Below are 23,552 nucleotides of genomic sequence, written 5' to 3' on the forward strand. Positions count from 1 at the left end.
TGTAGCTTATGCCACAAGATTGTTGTAACTATTAGAAGAGTCAATAAATACATGTTTAAAACAGCACTGAGAAAATGAAAAGCATTCAGTAGGCTTCAGTGATCATTGTTAGTGATACAAATCCCCCTGTTAGGTTACATCCCATTTGGTCCTATATGACTACCTCCTGCTTTGGAAATTGTCTGAGGGACTGTGCTGCAGGTTTGCTTATGATGCAAAATATGAATTTGATTAATGAAATAAAATCACATTGATAATAAACTATATTTAAATACCTATTATTTATATGCATTCTGTTGAGTCTTTCATATATCATAATAGTTACAATATAGTACACAGTTCTTGTCATGAGCAAAATAATGTTCCCCCAAACTTCTTATGTCATATTCCCCAGAAGTTGTGACTATATTAGGTTATATGCCAAAGCTGAATTAAATTGCAGACAAAATTAAAGTTGCTAGTCAGGTGCCCTTGAGATGGGGAGATTATTGTTGGTTCTCTGGGTGCATTCATGAAGGTTCTTAAATGTAGGACAGGGAGGCAGAAGGGGAAGAACCAGAGAAATGGCAGTATCAAAAGGGTTCTGCTGGATATTGCAGACCTTGAAGATGGGGGAAGTAACCACCATCAAAGGAGAGTGGTCAGCCCCTAAAATGTAGGAAAGGCAAGGAAACAATGTCTCTGAGAGTCTCCAGAGAAAGAAACGGTTCTACTGTTACCTTGATGCCAGCACCCTGAGGCCAATTTCAGTATCTCAACTACAGAACAAAAAGATAATAAATGTGCATTATTTTGAACCAGTTGAGTTTGTGATAATTGTAACAACAGCAGAAAAAGCTAATATACCACATGCTATACTTCCCCATTGTAACTAATTGGGAGTTACCGTAGTGCCAAATGAATTCTTAGAAAACAAGTGCTTCTCTTGAGAAACTTGCTTGCTGGTTGAGGTGAGAGAGCAATGCACACAGTAAACACTGAGAGGAGAATGAGCTCAGAGTTAAAGCTCTGAAAGTTTGCAAGGTGTGTTTGGGGTAGCTGTGGAGTTCTCAGGTAACTATAATATTCCAGAGTAGGGGTCCTCCCTGGTGAATAGGGGTTAAGTCTCAGAGTTATAACCGTGACACTCTGAGTTTGATCCCTGGCTAGGGAGCTAACCCCCATATGGCACAGCAGACCTCTCCTATCTCTCCTGCTGTTGACCTTAATAGTGTATTTCAGTCAGTCCGCCTGTTCTGTTCCCCACTCTGTCTCTGGTGAATCTTCTCACCCCCCACACCTCTGGCCTACAACCCAGTTCAATGCATAAATACATAAAATAAATAAGATTGCAGAATAACTGTGGGATTCTAGAATATCTATGGGATTCTGGAGCAGCTGCAGTATTCTATAGTGACCACAGTATTTTGTAGTGGCTGTGAGGTTCTGGAGTCTCTCTGGGATTCTGGAGTAACTATGACGCTCCAGACTACAGGAGAAAGAGAAGGTGAGGGTATGGAGCCGCTCACTTGTTTTTAGTGTGGGGATATTTTTCATAAGAGAAAGTGTTTCAATTTGCTTTCAATAACTGTTTTAGAAATGCAAAGCAAAGGTACATTGGTCATAGAGGAGCACTTTCATTCAACCAAAGGTAAGTATTCTCAGCAGCAGAGTTCTTTGCCAGGAGGTACTGCTCTTAGCTGTCAAGATGTCCAGTCAATCTGCTGCAGGGGTAGCAAGGTGTTGATACTCTTAGTCACTGAGTAGAAAAGCAGGGCCTGAGTTGAAGAAGCCTCTGGGCAGTTGCTTATCACCAAGCGCTACCTTCTTCCTTTCTCCAATCTTTTCATTTTGTGAAAAGATGTGATTTATGATGTGAAATATTGATGCACATTGAAATAAATTATATGCAAACTCTACATCATTTTAAGAATCTATGTGAAGAGTTTTGGAAGGGAGAGTAAGAGGGAAATTAGACCTTATATTTATTGGGCTACTCTGTCTTATTCATTACCTCACTTAATCTCACCGCTGTCCCACAAGTAGGCATTATTTTCTTTCTATCTATTTGGAGAGGTACATTCTCTGAGCACAAATCAATGAGGGAGATGCTAAATGGTTCGGGGCTGGCTGCATGCAGGAGGAGAGAGAGAAGGCAGAAGTTGTGTTGGCTGTTGTGGTATGAGGAGGCTGTTCCCTGGAGGAACCAAGAATTTAAGTGTGGCTGCGAGGGAGGATGTGGCCAGGCTGGAGCAGAGGTTGGGGAAGGGGAAGGAGGTCAGTCTGGGCAAGGAATAAATATGGACAAACATTTGAATCATTGGAACCTAAGCCCAAGCAGGGGATGAGGACGCTGGGGGTGACTGAAATAAAGTTTTTTTTTTTTTTTAAAGATTTATTTATTTATTTATACAAGCACTGGGTACAGTCAGAAGCGTGGGAGGGTGAGAGAATTCACCAGAGCCAAAGCAGGGAGCAGAACAGGCAGATGGAGGACACTACTGAGGGGAGCAGCAGACACGGCAGGAGAGGTCTGTGTGCCCTGTGGGACCCTCACCGGAGGCTGGGGACTGAACCGGCGCTGCAGAGGCTTTGGGCAACTTGATAGCCCAGCGCTCAACCGCTGCGCCACCAGGGGCGGCCCTGACTGAAAGAAAGTTGACCAAGGAAGAGATAATTGAACTTTTAAGGACTTGAGTTCCAAAAGGAAAAAAAAAATGGACTTAAGCCATTGGCATTGGGAACTTCAGTGATAATAATGTCGGAGAAGGCCTCCTTCGTGGTACAAGGGGTTAAGTCTCAGCACTATGAAACTAACCGTAGCCACTGCAGCGAGAGTTCGATCCCTGGCCAGGGAGCTGATCCACATGGCACAGAAGACCTCTCCTGTCTCATCTGCTGCTCAGTCTGCCTGGTAAATCCTCTCACCCCTGGCGTATCTGGCCTACACCCCAACTCTTATATGCATAAATAAAATAAGACTTAAAAAAATGTCAGAGAAAAAAGGTTATAAAAAGGTCAGAAAAACACAATCCATCAGGTTCTAGATGAGAAGCTGCTGGTGTAATACCATGAAATACTATGTCCTCCTGTGGTATGTATCTGCTGAAGTAAATAAAGAACTTTGTAACTCTTTTGGAGTGTCATTCTATAGTCTCATTTTAACCCAATTTAATGAATAATTATTGAGTCCTTATTCTGTACAGGCTCTTTTGTGGGCACTGGCAATACAAAGATGAAGAGAAAAATTTGTCCTCACAGCCTCATGTTGAGAGATGTAGAAGCTACACAGGACACATGTGGAGCAAGGCTTCCAAGGAAGCAAAGATGAGCCTGCCACCCCCGCTGCCTTAGATGGTGACCTTCTCTGGGTATGGGCTAAGCAAAGGATTTGGAGAATCCCTTCAATTATTAACTGTATTTCGCCCATCACCAGACATTTCTTCCTCTGAGTCCAAGCCTTTGAGGAACACACGGACGCCCATTTATATACATAAAACACAGCGTCATGGAACATTTTCCCCAAATGTTTATTTGAATTTAATGCTCATGATAATATAATATGTCAAGTCTTCCCTGAGGGAAGTTTGCATTTTCACAAGGAGTTTCCTTGGCAACACCGTGACCACCGTGAAAATTTCTGGCATAGTCTAAGATTATAGCGGGATCATTTTTAAAGAATTTTGAATTGTTTATTAATTCATATTCCCCATATAATTTAATTTATTAAAATGTAGTACACAATAGCAGGGGGTGGGGTGACGACCTTTCCATTTAACAAACAGATGTGTAAGAATTGAGTCCTTGTAATACTGGGAAGCACATTATTGTCCACACTTTACAGATAAAGATGCTGAAGTTACATGACTTGTGCAAGTGCATAAAGTCAGGAAATACAGAGCCAGGATTCAAATTGAAATCTTCCTGTTGCCAAATTGCACGTGTTTTTCCTCTCTGTTGGCAGGGCCTTCATCCTGCCCATTCTGGGACAGCGCCCAAGCATCCAGGGGTCCTATAAATAACCTACTTGAGATTCATGCTTTTGCCTACCTGAGGTTACATTTTCTGACTGAATATTTTTCTGGAAATGTCTTCTCACGTGTAAGTCAGTCTTTCCTGTGGATTACAGGGGGACTTTCCCAGAGCATCTGAATCAGCTCATAGGTTCTTCAATCTGTTTTCCCTTGGTAAGTTGCCACCCCCAACTGCCTCCCAAATTAATGAGATCAGGGCAGGTCTTTGCAGCAAAACAAACTCACTCATGCTTCCTTTAGTGAGAATTGCTGAGCCTGGTTAATCATGACAGATGTCTTCATAGTGGATGGATTTCTGTCACAGCAAGTGGATACAGGCATCTCTCGGTCTCTTGTTCTACTTGGCGTTCAGGCTCAGAAAGTGATGGGACCACTAGTAGTAACAAAATAAAATTCTCCACAAGCTACTCACATGTGTGGAATGAGAGAGGTGAAGGGCATTGGCCTACTGCGGAAAAAAATCTTAGACTACTAGATTCAGAAGAGATTTCAAGGATTTTCATTCTGAACTTCATCATTTTAAGAAAATCATATTTGGGAGGAGAATTATTTTTGAAAGCATGTTTCTTCCTTTACATAATGGTGTTCCTTCATTTTTGTCATGCAGCCTTCAGATATTTTAACACCAAGCACACACTCTGTGTTGGCATCGTTTGTCTCCCGCCATCTTGTCGAAGTTCAGAGTCACATGTAAACTGAACTAATTTTACAATCATATCAGACAGAAGACAATCAAGTCTAGCAAATATAATCCAGAGAAATGAGAACAGTAGCTTTTCAGCTCCTTCTTAATGGTTCTGTGAAAGAGAAATCTGCTTTGCTCCATAAGGGAAAAGAGATAAAAAGGCAGGGAATCTGTTCATGGAGTGCCTACAGTATGGCAGGTAGCACAACAGGCATATCTGGTTATTTTTACCTCTGCCACTGTAATTCTGAACAGTTGATATAATTATCTCCACTTTATGAAAGGGAACCAGAGGACCAGAGATGGTGTTCTGTGTATGGCCACGTAGATAATAGCTTACAGAGCCCCAAACCAAACTTGCTTGGTCTGGTATGAAAGGTTGTGCTTGTTCTGGTATAACACATGATTTCCCTTTGGGCAGAAAGAGCAAAAATACAACTTTCTGGTAACATTTATGTGATTAGAGCCACTCAGTTATTTTCCTCATTGCTCACAGGAATGTGATATATATACATCATTTCAATAAACAGTGAATTCATTTTATAGCTAAGGTTTTGAAATACAAACAAATCTAATGAGTCCTTTAGTTTTTGAAAGTTTAATAATACTGCTAAGAGCAACTTTTACTGCTTAAAGTAGTAGTAAAGAATACATATAATAAATTAAAAATCCAGTAGTGTCTTTGAAAAGGTATTTTATTTCTGCAACTTATAACATGTAATGATAAATACATTAGTAGCTAACATCTCAATTACCTTGTTGGCAAAAATATCGTTGATAATAATTTTACTTCTCTAACTTAAAAAACCTGCAAGATAAGAAATAATTCCATCACAAGACTAGGTGGGACAATAAATCACCTTATAGAATACCAGGAGAACAGGCACAAAGCCAATTAAATCCCCCTGGCAGATTGGATCAGCAGGAAGCAGCTTGCAAAAACATTTGCTTAAAAGTTGTTGGACTGGACAAGAAGATGAAAACCTTCCATACAAGGTTAGTGCTTGAATTTCAGAAGGTCATTGATAGACAGTTTAGCCTGCAGGACTGGTAGGAGACAGCTGATAGATAGTGATTTAAAGACATACTTCTTCAATTAACACATGATATAGCACCTAATTCCTGCCATGTGTCTTTCTTTAAAAACTAGGGAGCTTCTAGGCTGGCGAGGAAGATAAGAAAATAAACAAACAGCTAAAGATAGTGTTATAGGTAAAAAATAGTTGACTTCGAGATTGTACAGTGAAGAAAGGGACTGTGACCCGCTGATGACCTTGAATTTATGGAAGCATGGAAGATGGACATTTATTTCAGATTAAATGGGTGTGGGGTTTAGAATCTCTGGGAAACCTTAGTAAGGGAGAGATGATTGATGCGAGCTAGTCTTAGAAGGATAAACAAGTGTAGTAGGTGAACCAGGATTGGAAGGACTTGGAAATGATAGGAAGCATCAGACCATGTGACAGGCATGTAACTCATCTGACTGGATGATTGACAGTGCAGTTGGAGAGGCAGTCAGAAGCTAGATTATGTAAAGCTTTATATAACATTCTTTGGACTTTGCTCATTTTTCTGGATTTAGATGTTCCCAAATTTTAGTGTGCATAAGATTCACGCAGCCAGGAGATTCTGATTCAAAGAGTCTGTGTTGATGATTAGGAATCAACATTTTAAATAAACCCTCCAAGCTTATTTTACTTCTGGCACTTTCTGGATCACAATCCTAAAAGACACTGCAGAGCAGGAACTACTGAAAGCTTTTAAGTTGGGGAGTCGGCTGTGTTTATTCATTTAAAGGTTCATTCTGGTAAATTATAGGCTATATTGGATCTTCAAGAACTGAAGGCAGAGTGAGTCCTTCCTAGGCACTTTCCATAATCCAGTTAAGAAGTGATGCCTGTATGAATTAAAATTGAATGTGTTAATTGATTCGGTGTAGGGAAGCAGGAGCAGGAAAGAATTAGGAATCAAGGATTGTCCCTGAAAACTGGTGCTGTTGTGCAATGCGGGAAGATAGAAAATGTGTAGACTTGGCTAGGCAAATAAATGGTCTTAGAGTGGCATTCTTAGGCCTGTGTTACTTTAAAATTGTACTATCAGTTCATGGAATATAGCTGAAGATACCAGATTTGGACATGGGAGTTTAATAGTTATTAAGATATTAGTGTTAAGTAAGGCAGTCTAGTTGAGTAAAGCGCACACACACACACACATACACAACAAAAACAAAATGACAAAGGAAACCAAGACTTTTGGAGAACATAGCATTTGATAGAAGACAGAAATTTTGGGGGGGAAATTGAAAAGGGATAGTCAGAAAAATTGAGGAGGAAAATGAAGAGAGAGAAGTATCCCTGAAAATAAAAGTAAAGTGAATCCCAAGAAAGAGAGCTTTGTCTACACTGTGGAAATAGAGTCTGAGAGCTGTGTCTTCTATGTGCCACTTGATGGGCAGCATCATTTTGTTAATTCGCCATGACTACATGACAGGGACAATCTTTCAGAAGATGAGGAGACACAAAAGAGACTTGTTAAATTGTCATCATAACTCTTGAGAGAAGGGAGCTTTCAGTCCCACTCCTGCCTGTTCTGGAAGCGGGTGCCCCATCCTCTATCAATAAGCTGCTTTCCTAGAAACTGGAGTGAAAGAAATTTCAGGCAACTCATGTCCGGTAAGTGGGTGAATAGCACATGGTAACTGAAATCATTGCACATGAACAATTCTTTCTGAAACTTTTTCTCTGAAAACAAAGGAAGAGTATCCTGACAAAAGGATGAAAAACTGAAAAGAAAAAAAAAGTTTCCATTCAAAGGAGAAAGCCAACAGAGAGGGAAAAGATGAAGGAGCAGAGAGACCAATGAGGGATTTTATTTTTATAGTCACAGGGGGGGTTGAATTCAGAGGTAAGGCCGTGGGTCTTTGAGTGGTGAAGGAGAAAGGATCAAGGATAGAATAGTGCATTGTTAAGGAGGAGGACGAGGTCAGAAAGGCCTTGCCAGACAGATGGCTTCTATTTTGTGTTTCCTACATGACTTAGGAGACATTTTCTGAAAATAATGGGATCTGGTGGTAAAAACAGGGGTTTGAATGAATGAAATAAGAATGGAATCACCTGTTAGGGCTGTGGTGTGGTGGGTGTGCAGGGACACAGGGGATCATGGCCAAGCAGTTTAAAGGGTCTAGCTCAGAATGTACCAAGACCTGAAAATTCTCATTTTCCATGGTGAAATAACTCTGAGCAACTTATGGCTAACATAATGTCCATCTTAGAAAACCCCTGTGTTCCACCAGGAGGATCACACAGACAGCTACATAGACCATTCTGGGAGGTCTAAAATAAACAATGCGAGGCTTGAAACTCGAAGGTTAACAAAACAAGTAGGGAGTGAGGGCAGGGAGGAAGAAAACATTACAAGAGGTAAGCACAACCAGAAAACCTAGAAAAGCATCCTCTTAAGGATGTAAATTAAAAAGTGAGGTTTGAAGAGATGAGGAGAGAAATACTGTTTAGTAATTTTGGAGGTTAAATGAGAATCAGTTCTGGAAAGGTCTCTACTATAGCTGAAGAAGTTACACATCTTTTGTCAGGTATTTTCAAACAAAATCACCTTTTTTCTCTAAGTATCCTTTTTTAGACCTATAGCTGCTCATGTTCATATTCATCTGTTATATGATGTCAGGAGAAAGGGAACAAAATTTTATTGGTTTATCTCTGTGTTGGAAATTAGACATATATTTTGTTTAATCTTCATCCACCTGAAAAGATGGATAGTAGGACCATTATGGACAGAATCACACAGGTAGGAAACAGTGGGTCCACACCCCACAAGTTGGTTCCAGCAGGTGAACTCTCTTGGGTGCCTGATTAGTGGAACACACCAGCATTCACTTTCTGATGAGAGGCCCTCTTTGTACAAGAAGAAGAACTACTCTCTTTGTGCCAATGGCAGGAATAACTGTGAGAAATCAAGACACAAATTCTGGGGAAGATGCAGGGAAGAAAATAGAAATATCAAGTATTTATTTCACCAGCAGAAGTTAATGGAAAACAATTGAGTAAGGAAGGAAAAACAAGGGCTTGGGTTCTCTGTGTCATGTAGATTCCATAACTCTGGAGTCTGTGAATACAGTGCTCATAGGCTATCAAGGTACAAGGATTCTGGACACACTGTAGTAAATCCAGGATCTAAGCAGAAATACATACCAAGCAACTTACATTTCTTTCTTACTACCTCCCTTCCTCATGCTTTCTGTCCCCTTTTCATAGTCTTGCCTCCAGCAACTTTTTTCAGCCAGGTGACTGGAGATGGGGTAGTGACTTTCCATCTGCTCTACATGGACAAGTCACTGCAGCTCTTGCTCCATCCGAAACATGATCTAGGCTAACTTCTGATGGGGATGGGGGGCAGGTTCCTGGGAGCCCAAGGATCTTAAGGCATCAACTATTTGTTCTTAATATTTGAATACTGCTTAATGCTTTTCCCCTTCACATTCCTGGGAAAAACAAAAGCATTTTCCAGTGGCCCAAATGTCCATATTCCTCTCTCCCTGGATATATAACTTAAAGAAAAAAACAACACAAACATCTGGACAAAAAGCCAAGAGAACATAGTTTCTAAGGAGAAGTCAAATGATATAAATCTCTTTTTGTGTTCAAACGAAAGGATTTCTTTGGTCTCCTGTTTGCTTCTTCCGTGCTTCTCTATGCCAGCTGATATATCTGTATCTGCATCTGTAACTATAACCATGATAAGTTGAACCCTATATTATCTACATCCCTCTCTTATGTCAATATAAACATTTTCATCCAGTAAATCATTCTGACAACTTTCCTTGCCTTAATTTTATTTTATCTGTATTCTTCAGTACAGATAAGCACAATTTGTAAAAACTCAGACTTCCAATACCTTATTAATAAGGAGTAGGTACAAAATACTTTCCAGGATCAGATGCTGGTTATAATTTACTGGACGAGTTTAAGATGAGTAAAAGCATGCTGTTGAGGGCCTTCGGAGTTTATCTCTCAACTTCCTGCTTCTCCTCCTCCCTGAACACCCCCCTCCCCTGGCAATTTCATTTTCTGGTAATGCAACATTAGGCTGTGAAAAATTACGTACCAGAGTAACATAAAGCAAGCTTTTAAACAGAATATAAACAGTTGCCTCGGATCATAATAGCTACCATTTGTTGTGCCTGACACTGTACTCTGTGTTTATGTAAATCATGCCCTTTTACCCTCAAAATAATCCTATGACAGTTTTTTGCCATGTTTCCGCAGTTGAAAAAAAAAGTAAGGTCAAGAGCTTGTTGAGCTTATAAGGAGGAAGGTCAAGATTCCAATCAAACCTTGCGTTTTGTCCACTACTCTAGAGTAGGTCTCAAGTCTCATGCTTTTTTTACCCAAAACAGAGATAATTTCCTTGATGGCTGATAGCAATAGCACTCAACTGATTGTATTAAACTATGTGTTCAAGTATTTGGTTTATATCAAAGGGAAACCAGGGCAATGAAATAGAAGGGCTGCATATGGAAATTATCTTGATTATGTATTTCTTGTTTAACTAATGGTTGAATCTGATCATTGGTTCCGCTTTGCCTGAGCCAAATTTGTACGATTCATTTTGACATTTTTGCTTATCAGTATGCAGGTCTATTCCTGTGTGCCTCTCAATGTGACCATGTCAGCTACCTCAGTTATGGTCACTTCTCAAACATTTATTAGGCATTTGCTGATGAATAAGAAATGAGGACAAACAGATGGTTTCAGAATAATGTGGTCAGTTTGGCGGTCAAGGTATGCAGAGGAAAGGATGGAGACACGGAGCAGGGGCATTTAACCCAGATGGGGGAGGAAGAGTGGAGGGAGACTTTCTGGAGGACATCTAAACTAATTCATGAAGGACAACTAAAAGGCAGCCAGGCAAGGGGGGTTGGAGTTGGGCTAACTAGAGGAAAATCCATGAACAAAAGAAGATGCACGTGAACACAAAGGGAGGTGTGGGCAGGGAACTGCCAAGAGTTCAGAACAATTAGAACATCAAATGCAGGGCTAATTGCAGAGCTAGAAGGAGAGCTGAGTTCAGAGAGGTCAGCCAGAAATAGGGCAATCAGGGTCTTGTTGCTGCAGGAAGGAGAGAGAAATATCTGATTTTAGATAGATCGTTCTGAATTAAGGAAGGATTTAAGTTGTGCCTGACACTGTAAGCCTGATGATTGCCACCCTCTCAAGAAAACAAAATGATTATTAACAATTACTGAATGTAAACTTTGGAATGGAACTCTAAAAAATCCTGAAAGTTATGCACTGCAAAATATGTACATTAATCTCTACTTCCCCTCTGCTATGGCCACTGGGATCCTTGGTTGAAAGGACTAAGAACAACATCCAGGCTGCCTCTAATTCCTTCATCTCTTATTCTATGACTTGTTAATGCTCCTCCAAGTATTCCCTTATTCATGTCCTTAATGTCTGTGTATGCACGATTACTTCCTTGGGTCAGGTTTTTTATTATCACTTGCAAATGAAGGTTGGTTTTTCTATAGATATTGGTCTGAAATCAAGGCTTTAAATAAGTAACTCAGTGGTTTCTATTTTAAATCAGATTAAATGTAAGGACTGTATCATGGTCTATCATTTTGTGCTACCCAAAGCAGAGCTGCAGTCCATATTTTTGCCTATTTGAATCTCAAGGACGATTAACTGCCTGTCCACTAGAGTGAACACTCAGGAACCTACCCCCATCTGATTGCAGTATTTTCTTTGTTGAATCTAATAGTAAATGACAGACTTGTGCTTTTTATATCTTTGGTATTTTCTTCACCCACTTCCTAAGAGTTGACTTTGTTGTGTTTTTAAAAAGTATCAATCTGTGATGGATAGGGCCTGAGATTCTGCTTTTCTAGCTGCCCCTCCTCACAGACAGCTTGAGAAACCTTTTTCTACTGTATATTTCAAATGAATACCACAGGAAAATAAAATAAAGTAAATCACTCTTGGCTTTTCTGAGTGATTACTAGGTATCAGGCAGGTAAATTGGGTATCTCACATGATATTTCCCAAAGCTCTTAGATGGACATAATAATAGCTATTTTGCAAATTAAAAAAAAAAAATAGAGCTGGGAGCATGAAAGTAGAGATTTTGAGTTGTAATTTAATTTCAAATCTGTATAATCCTACAATTAACACCCTTTTTATACCCCTTAATTTCATTGTTATGAACCATGTAATTTCTTGCTAAAATTAGGCATAGCTTCCTCAAGAGATGGGCAGTTCTAAGATCAGCATCCACATCAAATGCCATCTTAAATATCATAATCCATACCACAGGACAGGACCAACACTGATTTTCAGTGTATTTGGATAATTGTCACCACCCTTGTGTAGCCCTGCTAGTCACACACTGCCTTGGAGTTAAGGGGCTGTGCCGAGCCCTTAGACAGATGAGGGTCCTTTCATAAACAGGAAGGGTCTTGCCTCAGATCTTTATCTAGAAACAAACTTCTGACTTCCTTTGTGCATCTAGCAGGATGTTTTGTTTTTAATCTATGAAAACTGTGTTCATGAGTGTTTGTCTTGACAAGAAGGAAAGATAGAAAAGAAATTAAGGTTTGTTAGTTGTTAAAGCCTCCAATTCTTGTGGCTGTACACACAGGCTGTACTATTACCAGCAAATCTTTTGTCATGTCATTGTGTCTGTTGCTACCCCACCTCAGCCAACTGAAATGCTCGATGAACTGAACCATTGAGTGTATTTCTTTTTTAGGTTTTAAACATGGACATTAACATGCTACAGTCCAGAAGAACTTTCCACACACTGAAGATTGAGCACTGTTGATGTTCTCCCAGTACCTATTTCATTCAGAAATAACACACTTTGAAGAGAGTTTGTGTCTATGTGCTGGTTCCTACTATAAATTTTATTTCAGAACTTGCCAGTGCCCCAAGCAGAGTATGCCAAGTGTAACCAAAGCTGCAGACAGTTCGGAGATTGATATTTCAAAGAAATTGAAATTCAGTCAGAAGTATTCTTCATCAAAGTGCAGAGCTATGCCCTGAATTCTAGAGGAACCAGGTGCTTGCAACTGCTCAGCATCCAGCCAATGCATCTAAGGCCTTGAGTTGGGACACACACAGGCCAGCACAGATGGACAGTGACTGCAGACACTGGGGAACATGATGTCAGGACAGCCCCAGAAATCTAGCGTACAGCCACTTCTCATGGGTCCCCCAGCCCAACTTCTCTTCTAAGATCTTGCTATCAAGGCCCGATTATTCCTTTATCCTTAATAATGTTTATTCTTAATAAGGATTAATCACAAGGCACTGCAGCCTGGTGGCTAAGGCCACAAACTTTAGACCATGAATATCTACCATTGAGTGAGCTCGTACTGATCCTTAAGCACTATCCTCGAGGTATATAGTAAAAGGCAGATTTTTTTTAAACCTTTACTAATATATATCATTAATATTATATAATTCACATATAATACATAATAGTATACATAGATCATATGTAATGTAATAGATCTACATGTATAAATGATATAATACATGCATGCAATACACATATAGATTCATATATTATATATAATACATACAAGACAATATAGATTACATGGGATTATATTATTATCATTACTTTACAGATGAGAAAAGCAAGGTTCATGGAGTCTCATCTATAAGTATGCTAGATCCAGTGTTTAAGCTCAGATTCAACTCAACCTTAGGTGAGTATTGTTTATTATCATGTTTTTCTCTAACAGGAATAACAGCAGACCTGCCAATTTTATTCTGGTTAGAAAAATACAGGTCTGTTCATTGAAAAATGAAAGTTATACACCAAATTATGGACTGTGCAGGATGAAAATAAACTCCAGAGTCATTCTTTGAGAGCACACTGAACTTAAGACTTACTCATGGATTACAGCATCTCTGCTTGGCTCTTGGTTTGCAAATAAAGCACCGCACCTTCTTGAACCTTTTACACTGTTTGATTTCAAAGACCAAAGGGCAAGATGTGGGTTCCTTGGTGTCAATAAATGTTCTTACATTCCTTTCAAAGTCACTGCAGGACATAAAAAGGTAATGAGAAGACAGAAACCCAAAACCTTTAGGTGGCACCAGTAAAAGGAGATCATGGGGACAGTGACAGTGATAAATCAACAAGTTCTTAAATTAATCTTTCCCAAAGAGACCTCTGCAGAGCAGCAATGCTAGTAAATGAATGTCTGGCTAAGTAAATGATGGAAACGTAACTCGTAAGAGTCTCCCTTTTGTGTAGTATATGAAAAGCTTGCAGAAGTCCTGCTATTAAAAAAAATAAAGATTTTTTATGTAATCCTAACATTTTGCATAATGTCCATAACAATAAATATGGATATTTGCTTTAGTGACAAACTTTAAGAACAAGATGTTCAATTCATGCTGTAGGCTTATTAGGTCATCCAAAATAGTTCCTGGGGAACCAAATAATCATAGCTTTGCAATTCCTTGCCATCTTCCTTTCTGGACACGTGTAGTGCTCACATTTCCTTACAGGTGACTCAGGTTAGGTCACTGTCATACGTATTGACATTGTAATGACCTTGACTAATGGATGGGTGGAGGCAATTGTGATAGAGCAACTTAAGTTATCAATTAAAAGTAGCCACTTATTGAGGAAGACATGCAAAAGGCAAGGACAGAGAGAAGCCTGACTGTATGAAAACACTCACCTAAATCAAAATTAACAGGTGATCCTGACATGATAGTTCTGAACAGTAGCAAAAATCCAGGCACTGGAGGTGAAGCAATTTATGATGCCATTGAGATGGCCCTGAAGCCTTCTCCAGTGTTTGGAGAGATCCGCCAGAGACTCACCCTGAGAAGTGATGCCCACACAAGCTCCTGACAGATGGAGGGATCCAGGAGTCCTCCCTGCAGGGAAACCCCCACTCTTTACCACCCGCCTCCAAAACTTTTCAGGGATCTGTTATCTTGCCCCACTTTTTTTGCTGCCAACTTATTTGTATTTTTATATTATTGTAATGTGAATCCTACCCCTACCCCACCGAGCTCATATTGTGGTTGTATGCATTTAATTTGAATTGAAATTGAAACCTTCCTGCTTTGGGGAAAAAAAAAAAAAACAGTCTATTGACCCCAAACCTAATAAAAGGCAGAAAGCCGCCTACAAAGAAAACAACAGAAATGATGAAGGCTTATTAACCGCATAATTTTTGAATTTGTATACCCGTGAAAGTGTAATAATGGAAACAATTCAAATAATTCGCAAATGGCTTAAGAATGTTTACAGCTGGGTCTCCCCTGGTGGTGCTGGTGGTTGAGCTCCACACTGTGAAGCTGTCCATAGCCTCTGCAGCGCCGATTCAATCCCAGCTGGCCAGCGAGGGCCCCACATGGCGCAGCAGACCTCTCCTGTCTCGCCCGCTGCTCCCCTCATCAGTGTATTGCATCAGTCTGCCTGTTCTTTTCCCCGCTCTGACTCTGGTGAATCCTCTCACCCTCCCGTGCATCTGGCCTGTACCCCAGCTCTTGTAAAAAATAAATAAATATTTAAAAAAAAAAGAATGTTTTCAGCTACCTCCTAGAGGTTAATGGATTCCCCCCACCTAGATAATACCCCTAAATAGAAATTAGAAGCAAACAAAATTATGAGTCTAGTTCTCAGCTAATACTGAGGAAGACCCAATACAACTTTTTATCGAGCACTGCAAGACACAGAAAAAATGGAAAGGGCACCTATTAAATAATATATGACTGTTGTATTTGGCAGGAAGGTGACAATAAATTTGAGCAAACAAATGAATTTCTGTTTTACTGATATAGGTGGTTAAAAAGTTTTCCAATATTAATTTTCTAGGCTAGAACCAGAATTAGTACCCAGTTCTGACTCTATCTAGCTAGTGCATACTTTCACTACATATGCTACCAGTTGAATAGGAACAAATGACTACCACTACTACAAAGATTGTTCAAGGAACAATCTATATGGGGGAAGAGTAGAGATATGCTGTAGGATAAATGATGGTCAGGCTTTGCTGCCCTCCCACCATTAGGATTGATGATGGATCCCTGCGGTCCTGCATGCATGCCTGATGGCAGGCACCTGGAATAGGGTCTGGGCATATGTAGGTGGGTACACCTGGCCTGAAAGACTGGGCTTATATGGGCTGCATCACGGGGACGCCAGCAGAATGGAACTATCAGAAGAAGCAGAACAAGCAGAGAAGCAGAGGCCATGAGAGAACACCGAGAGCCTGGAAAGAGTGAAGACTTGCTGGGGGCTAGGAGGCCTGCCAGCCTCCCGGCCTCCGGCTACCCCTGCCTGCTGTGTACCTGGTAAACTCAATAAAAGCCTGAAAAGGCCACCGAGGGCTTTTTCCTAGGACTCTTCTTTACTACATCTGCTCGGGTCATAGAGATCCTGTTCTGGCCCTTCCTGGCACTACATAGGCATAACAAGAAAACTAGCAATACCAGTAATGACTCAGAGAAATGGTACTGTATGAAAGAAATAAAAGGAAGGTTTTCAGACCATGCTTAGGAGTAGCTGTGACTGAGATAAACAAAGGAGAGATCTAGAAGCGGCAGGGCTGGGGAATAGCAGGAAAAGAATGAGAGCATCATCAATAGTGCTTTGTGGGCCTCTCTGTTCTGACCTCCCTTTGTCATGAAGTAGGGATGACTCTTTATCACTAGTGCATACTGACTACACACAGCAGACACTTGATAAATAGTGCACAGGAGCTACGACCGCGAAGGGAGAGATGTCTGGCTTACGAAAGACTTAACATTTCCCAGGAAAATCTGTATCTTCTACCTTCTGTAGTTGAGTCATTGACTGTATTTATCGACTGGGGACCCAGGGACAACTAGAGGGTCATGAGGTGGACAGCAATGGCATGAGGTATGGTGTTTTCAGAGTGATCGGCTTCATAATGTCCAGATGATGGGCAGACTTTCTGTTTGCTTGGGTTCATGCACCAGAGTTAGGGAGCAGTCCCTTTTAAGGTTGAATTTCATTATGATGGTATTCTTAATACAGATTGTTTCAAGGTATTATTTAAAGGGGAAACTCATGTATAGTCAGACAAACATAGGTCAAAGCCAAGTTCTCTGTGTACCAGTGATAAACCTTGGGAAAGTTTCTTCACCCAGTCACATTTTCTCCACTGACAATGGAGGGCCCTAATACCAAACTTTTTTTTTTTTTTAATAGAGGCATTTGTTTATTTATTTATTCATTTGTTTATTTGTTTGTTTTGTTTATACATGCACTGGGTACAGTCAGAAGCGTGGGAGGGTGAGAGAATTCACCAGAGCCAGAGCGGGGAGCAGAGCAGGCAGAAGGAACGAAGTACACTGCTGAGGGGAGCAGCAGGCGGCAGGAGAGGTCTGCGCGCCATGTGGGACTCTCCTCAGGTGGCCAGGAGCAGCCGGGGATCGAACCGGCACTGCAGAGGCTGCAGGCAGCTTCGCAACCCAGTGCTCAACCGCTGCGCCACCGGGGAGGCCCTAAACTTTTTTTTTTTAAAGATGTATTTATTTATGCATACAAGAGCTGGGGCACAGGCCAGAGATGATGGGGGTGAGAGGATTCACCAGAGACAGAGTGGGGAACAGAACAGGCAGACTGACTGAAATACACTGCTGAGGGGAGCAGCGGGCAAGTCAGGCGAGGTCTGCTGCGCCATGTGGGTTGCTTTCTGGCCGGCAGGGGATCGAACTCGTGCTGCAGAGGATGCAGATTGCTTCACAGTGTGGTACTCAACCACTTGTGCCACCAGGGAGTCCCAATACCAAACTTTTAACATAAAGATTGTCGGTCTCAGAGCAGAATACTTGAGATGACATTTCCGCTTTCCAATTACATGACCTCTCATATGTGATTTTACTTCTCTGCGTTTGTTTCCTTGCCTGCAAATTAGAGCTCAGCATTCACATGTCCAGTTACATGGAGATGAAATGTACTAACAGATGCAATTAACTTAGAATTCTTTCTATATTGTAAACAATATCTAATAAAAGACCTCCTTCATGAATTTTCTTGTTCTTATTATTGCCATCACATATTAAGTAAATAATTCTTAGGCTATGATAGAGCTGAGGAAGAATGATTTGAACTAACTGTCCTCTTGGGTTCATTTTTAGGGACTTTTGAGATTTCCTTATCAATGATATTCTTTACAATTGGAGATTTTAAAAGCCATTCAAGTATTAACCTAATAAAATAATGTGCACCTAAGGCTAGGCCTCCTTCCCCAATCTGGGCTTTCTCTGCACAAAGCAGGAGATGTCAAGACTCTACAGTGGAACCTTTGCCTAATGTGACATCCTTTTTTATCTCTCTCTAGAAAGTTCCCTTAGCATTAACAACCCAATTGTCTTCTTTTCTTATGTGAAATGTACTTCATCCTTTAACTTGACCTGGTAGGAGTGTGATTAGTTAATTGCTGTGGGCACCTGACATTTGAAGGAAAAAATGGATACTTCACCCATCTTTCTTCTGATGCAATAGAAAATGATTAAGGTTCAGTGATTTCTCAGTGGGGGGCAGCTGTTTTCAGTGGATATTCAGAGACTGGCAAATTCTAGATATTAAGCTTTTCTTGTCTGTCTTTTTCTCTTTTGTGAAGGGATGACAGGGGAGGGGTTAAAGAGGACAAAGGGACAGGCTTTGATTTTTTTTTTTTTAAATCTCTGTTCTTTGTAATAAAAATGCTCATACTCATTTGTATTAATTCCAGCTTATTTGCAATGTGCATACTTGGCCCCTGGCAAAACTGTGAAATCTTCAAAGTTTCCTTGTTCTGTCTCTGTTTTTGCATTCTATAAAATTTTAATGCTCTGAGAGGGCTTCTTCTCAGTCCCCTGAACACACCCAGAGCACACTTATTCTGGCTAGAGCTGGGAAACAGAAGGGGCTGTTCTGACATTCTTAGGTAAAATAATCCCTATCACTGGTATTGATAGCAAGGCTATCCCCTCCTCCTTCCCTGAGGATAGGTGGGGTAATGAGGGTCTCAGAATTTCCCCTCTTCATTTATTCTTGGTCATGAAGGTGTTTCAAAAATCAGGTGGAATATTAGATCTTTACCCAAGAAAGATGCACAGAGGTACAGGCATACACAGCAATTTATGTACAGGTTTAAGGAATTCTCAAAACTTCTTAGATGCACAAAAGGACATCCTTCTAATGGAGCATCCGTGCAAGACTGGCTGTGAAAAGACTGGGTTAAGTGGGAGCAAGTCTGGAGGAATGAGTCTTCTGTCAATATCCTTTCATTCTACTTTCTGGATCAACACTTAGTAGGGGTAGTGGAAATATGCCTAAAATTGGTATCAGAGTAAAAGTATAGATAAGAATTACAATAATTTTTACTTAAAGCATGGGTGCTGAGTGATAAGACACATGCAACTATATCATTATTTTGTAACATAACAAGATCTAGTAGCTATGACTTAAGGTTAAAAAAAGAATTGAAAGATATTTTCAGTTAGAGTCCAAGCTGAAGGACTTAAATGCAAGCCCACAGAAATAGAATCAGTGATACTGTCTACAAGGTTGTTTTTTTTCCTGAAGAGTGTCTAAGTCAGAGAAGCATTGACCTTGAACTTCTTGATACACATTGTGAAGCCAAGGACATGTTTCAAACACATGTTTCATTTGAATTTCAGTAGAATAATGATGAAGAGGGTGATGTCTTAGTTGAAGATACGCCAGTGAGCAGAGAAAGGGATGGGGAATGACTTGGTGATACATAGAGTCAGTCTGGGTACAATTGAGTAAGGGATGCTTTCTTAATAGTAATAAGATTTTAGGAGCCTCCCTGGTGGTGCAAGGGGTTGAGCCACAGCACTGTGAAGCTATCCTCAGCCACTGCAGCACGAGTTTGATCCCCGGCTGGCCAGGGAACGACCTACGTGGTGCAGCAGACCTCTCCTGTCTCGGCCGCTGTTCCCCTCAGCAGTGTATTTCAGTCAGTCTGCCTGTTCTGTTCCCCACTCTGTCTCTGGTGAATCCTCTCACCCCCCACACCTCTGGCAGGTACCCCAGTTCTTGTATGCATCAATAAATAAATCTTTAAAAAATAATAATAAAATTTTAGAGGAAAGTGAGCTGTCTCATGAAGTCAAATCCCTATGCTTCTAAGAAATAGGATGGTGTAGTTAATAGCCTGAAAACTGTTAGGAAATATGGAGACCTTATTAGCTTATGCAGTTTGTGGCTGACCTACCTAACCACACAGATGCTTTTTTTCAATTCTGCTTTCTGACATTTTATAACCTGCATTTTTCAAAAATGCAGAAATACATCAGGGGCCAAGATCCACCGTTCCATTGACATTGATAAGACAAACTAAAGACTATATTTTGCTTTAATTTATAAAAAAAAAATTGAAGAGTAAAATGGAGCAGATAAGCAATCAAATTCAGAATCCTTTTCTAAGTGATCTTTGAACAGCTAAGCGAGATAGAAAATGCCATCAAAATAGATGGTGCCTGGCCTTTCTTGAGCCATGTAGCTAATATCACTTTGAAAGCATTTGCATAGGCCATTTTGGAAACTTCAGTTTTACCCCAGAACTTCTCAATGTGTAAACTAGAAGGGACATATAAAAAGAAAAAAAATGACAAAGAGCTAGACAATGCTTTAGTATAAAACAAACTGTAACTATTGCCTGACAACAATCTGCCAAAAGGAGTCTAATCAAATATTTTAAGAGAATGACAGTTGGACCAGAAAAACTTAGATACTATGAAAAAGGATGTGGAATTTGCCTTTGCACTGCCCAGCCGAGGATATATCTCTTTGGTGCTCTTCATATTGTGCCCAAATCCGTGTTATCCCTTGTCTGTCTAAAGACAATTGGGATAAATAAATAAATAAACAAACAAATAAATAAATAAATAAATAAAATTGGGACAGTATTATAAGGCCATTATTCTGCCAAATAATTAAATGTTTAATAGATTTCAGAAAAACCTAAAGTATACATGCATAGTCTTTGCAAAGCAAAGTCACACCGTATCTTGTCTGGTACTCATGATAGAATACAGTCCAAGATACTATCACCCTGATTTAGGAAGAATGTGGAATGATTGTCATTAAGTCACACAGACTGTCAATGGCAAAATCAGGACAAAATTATTCTGCTACTCTGCAGATTTTATACAGAACTAGATGTTTTAAAAAGGATTTTATTTGTGTGTCTCAATTAGCACATGATCATCCAGAAATGACTGACAGAGCTAAGATAGAACTACTCAGACTTGGTTATCTCGTCACTTTGGGGTAGATAATTGTTGCTGCAGGGTGCATGGATGAATATTTACTAAACTCTCTGACCTCCATCCAGGAGCACACCCCATTTGTGAAAAAATGAACACATTTTCAGATACTGCCAAGCAAGATACTGGGATGAGACTGGATGGTGTGTAAAATGAGACTATCATTGGTTATTAAGTGAGGTATTTTTATTTCCCACACACAAAATGACATCATTTCCCCAACAAAGCCAGAAAACATTTAGCTATAGGAACCCAATAAATCAAATGGAATTTTCCAACAAAAATTGACATTTATACAGAAAACATAGAAATCTTTACCTCAAACAATGTATCAACAAGGGTGAGAACATCAATAGAGTTATACATTCTTCCCTTGAATTGATTTTGTTTCACTTGCTCAGATATTTCTTGGATTAACTTTACTAATGAATTTTCACAGTGGTTTATTCCCTTGACTACTAAGTCAGAGTCTTTGCTTAATTATAATATTCTTTTCTAAGTCCAGGTCTTTATCAGACTATTAACAGCAGGAAAAGATTTGCTGAGATGACAGCTAACTAATCCTTCTTATTTATAAAGGACAAAACCAAGAATACAATGTAAGTGAATATTTTATATATGAAAACATGTACATTCTATGAATATATAACAGCACCTGCTAACATTACACTTTTACTTAAATAGATACTTAGCACATCTTTTTAAGCAAGAATATCACTCAGTATATATATTCTGCTCAGTACCAAAATTTATGTAAGTGATGACAAGAACAACAGGAAATATTTCTGCTCCTGACTCAAATTTTAGAAAGGATTTCAACATGATTTAATATACTAAAAAATGTCTTAGCATGTTGTATTGACTTTTATTAAAAAATAAGTGAGAACTGTTAAAAATACACACCCACACAGGTACAGAAAGGCAGATACACATGCATAGGTACACACACATTGGTACACACTCACACTGACGTGCATGATCCTGTCTCTAAAACCTGACATGTCAGAGATTGTTTCAATATCTAAAGAGTCAATGAGCTATTCTGTAATTTTCTATCTCTTCCTGTATTTTTCACTTAATTGGATCATTGTTAAAGGAGCTTTGTGTTTCTCACATAACTGTATCTTGGCCTAAATAAATTCTAAGGCCAAGTTGCTCATTAAACCCATGTATACTTATTATCCATAGGCTCAGGTACCATTATCTCCTGATGATACTACTGTAATATCAAACTCAATATATTTGAAGTTTCACCTTCTGTCTTTTCGTTAAAAGAATCAGTGAAAGAACAACTACAACAAAGTAACCACAGTGAATCCAAATGTAAAGGATGCTTATTCAACACCACGATGAAACAGCAGCCACAGCGGAACCTGTCTGCCCACCTTCCAACAGTATTTATCTATCCTCTTGGCAAAACACATTCAATTTCAGAAAATAAATAGATATTAATTTCCATCCATGTGCCCATTTCAATTCATTATCTAGAGAGGTAAATATTCATAAAGGTGACACCAAAGTCAATATTGACCTTGGGGGATAATAAATCTTGACATTTACCAGAATAAGCAGTTCACATAGAATGTAGACACATGTAAAATTCCACCTGATATATTAACCATGGCAGAAAACTAACGATAAAACTGTGTGTGTGCATTAATTCCATGCAGAATCAGAGAGAAGAGTTGGCTGAATAGTGGCATTCTGCACCTTCTGTCCCCATTTCCCCCCAAGCAACAATCTTGCAATTTATTTTACATACTGAAATTCTATGTGAGATTTCATTTTGAAAACCAAACGTTCTGCTCCTAAAATAGCTTAAATATTTAAGGCCTTCATCCTTGAGCCATCAATTCTTTTTGAGAACTAGAACACATGTTTGTTAATTGTCTCAGTGCGAGCTACTCCAGGTGTCTCTCTGCCCTCTCTTGACAGCAACCATTGATAGAGGCAGAGAAGCAGGGCGGCGAGACTGGACATCAAACAAATTACTTAGATTCTCTAAGTCTGAGAAAGGAAGTCCACTGAGACGAGAAAATAGCTGAGATAGAGGACAACAGAGACAGAAAGACTGATATCACTACTAAGTCAGTTAATAGTCTAGGTCAAGGGGACAAAATCAGGGAGCCTGATAATAAAGTAAAGAATTTCTAGTCTGGTTCCCATACAGCTTATGATAATAGGAAGCTCACCAGTATGCTGCTGTTCCACTATCGAGGCTGCTAGGCAGGCGCTCGTTGCAGTTCCTGTTCTTTGCCTGTGTTGAAGAAAAATGGTATTGGGTATGGACACTCCCATCTAGCCTCACTGGTGACAGGAGGTTGTGGCTAGTTTTGAAACTAACTCTGTGGTCCAAAGATGGAGAAAGACTCTAAATACCATCTAACACTTGCCTGTTTGAATCTGTGATTTAAATAGCATAAGAAGATTATTCTTACTAATATCAACTTTTAAACATATACACACAACAGAACATCTACCCAACAAGTTCTCGGGGTAGTGCAGCATCATATAGTGATGAAAATACAGCACTTAGTGAGAAAGGTCTGTAGGAAACCT

At 39.7% G+C, this 23,552-nt stretch overlaps 1 protein-coding gene and 1 long non-coding RNA gene across 6 annotated transcripts in view; one reads left to right on the plus strand and one right to left on the minus strand.

Moving 5' to 3' along the window:
- CNTNAP5 (contactin associated protein family member 5) overlaps positions 1-23,552 on the minus strand; it is an 831,834-nt gene that overhangs the window by 797,295 nt on the left and 10,987 nt on the right. The gene's annotated exons all lie outside the window — the stretch shown is intronic.
- Positions 1,443-22,440, plus strand: LOC119255736 (uncharacterized). 5 transcript variants are annotated; one of them, XR_008553523.1, is made up of 5 exons: positions 1,443-1,630; positions 3,186-3,350; positions 13,346-13,426; positions 21,499-21,592; positions 22,269-22,440. It is a non-coding gene; the product is annotated as an uncharacterized LOC119255736 (long non-coding RNA). The 5 variants fall into 5 exon arrangements; XR_008553525.1 differs by having other exon boundaries at positions 1,443-1,486; XR_008553524.1 differs by lacking the exon at positions 3,186-3,350.

This window comes from Talpa occidentalis, unplaced genomic scaffold (assembly GCF_014898055.3).
Source record: "Talpa occidentalis isolate TD23 unplaced genomic scaffold, MPIMG_talOcc4v2.1 talOcc4.3, whole genome shotgun sequence".
Lineage (NCBI taxonomy): Eukaryota > Metazoa > Chordata > Mammalia > Eulipotyphla > Talpidae > Talpa > Talpa occidentalis.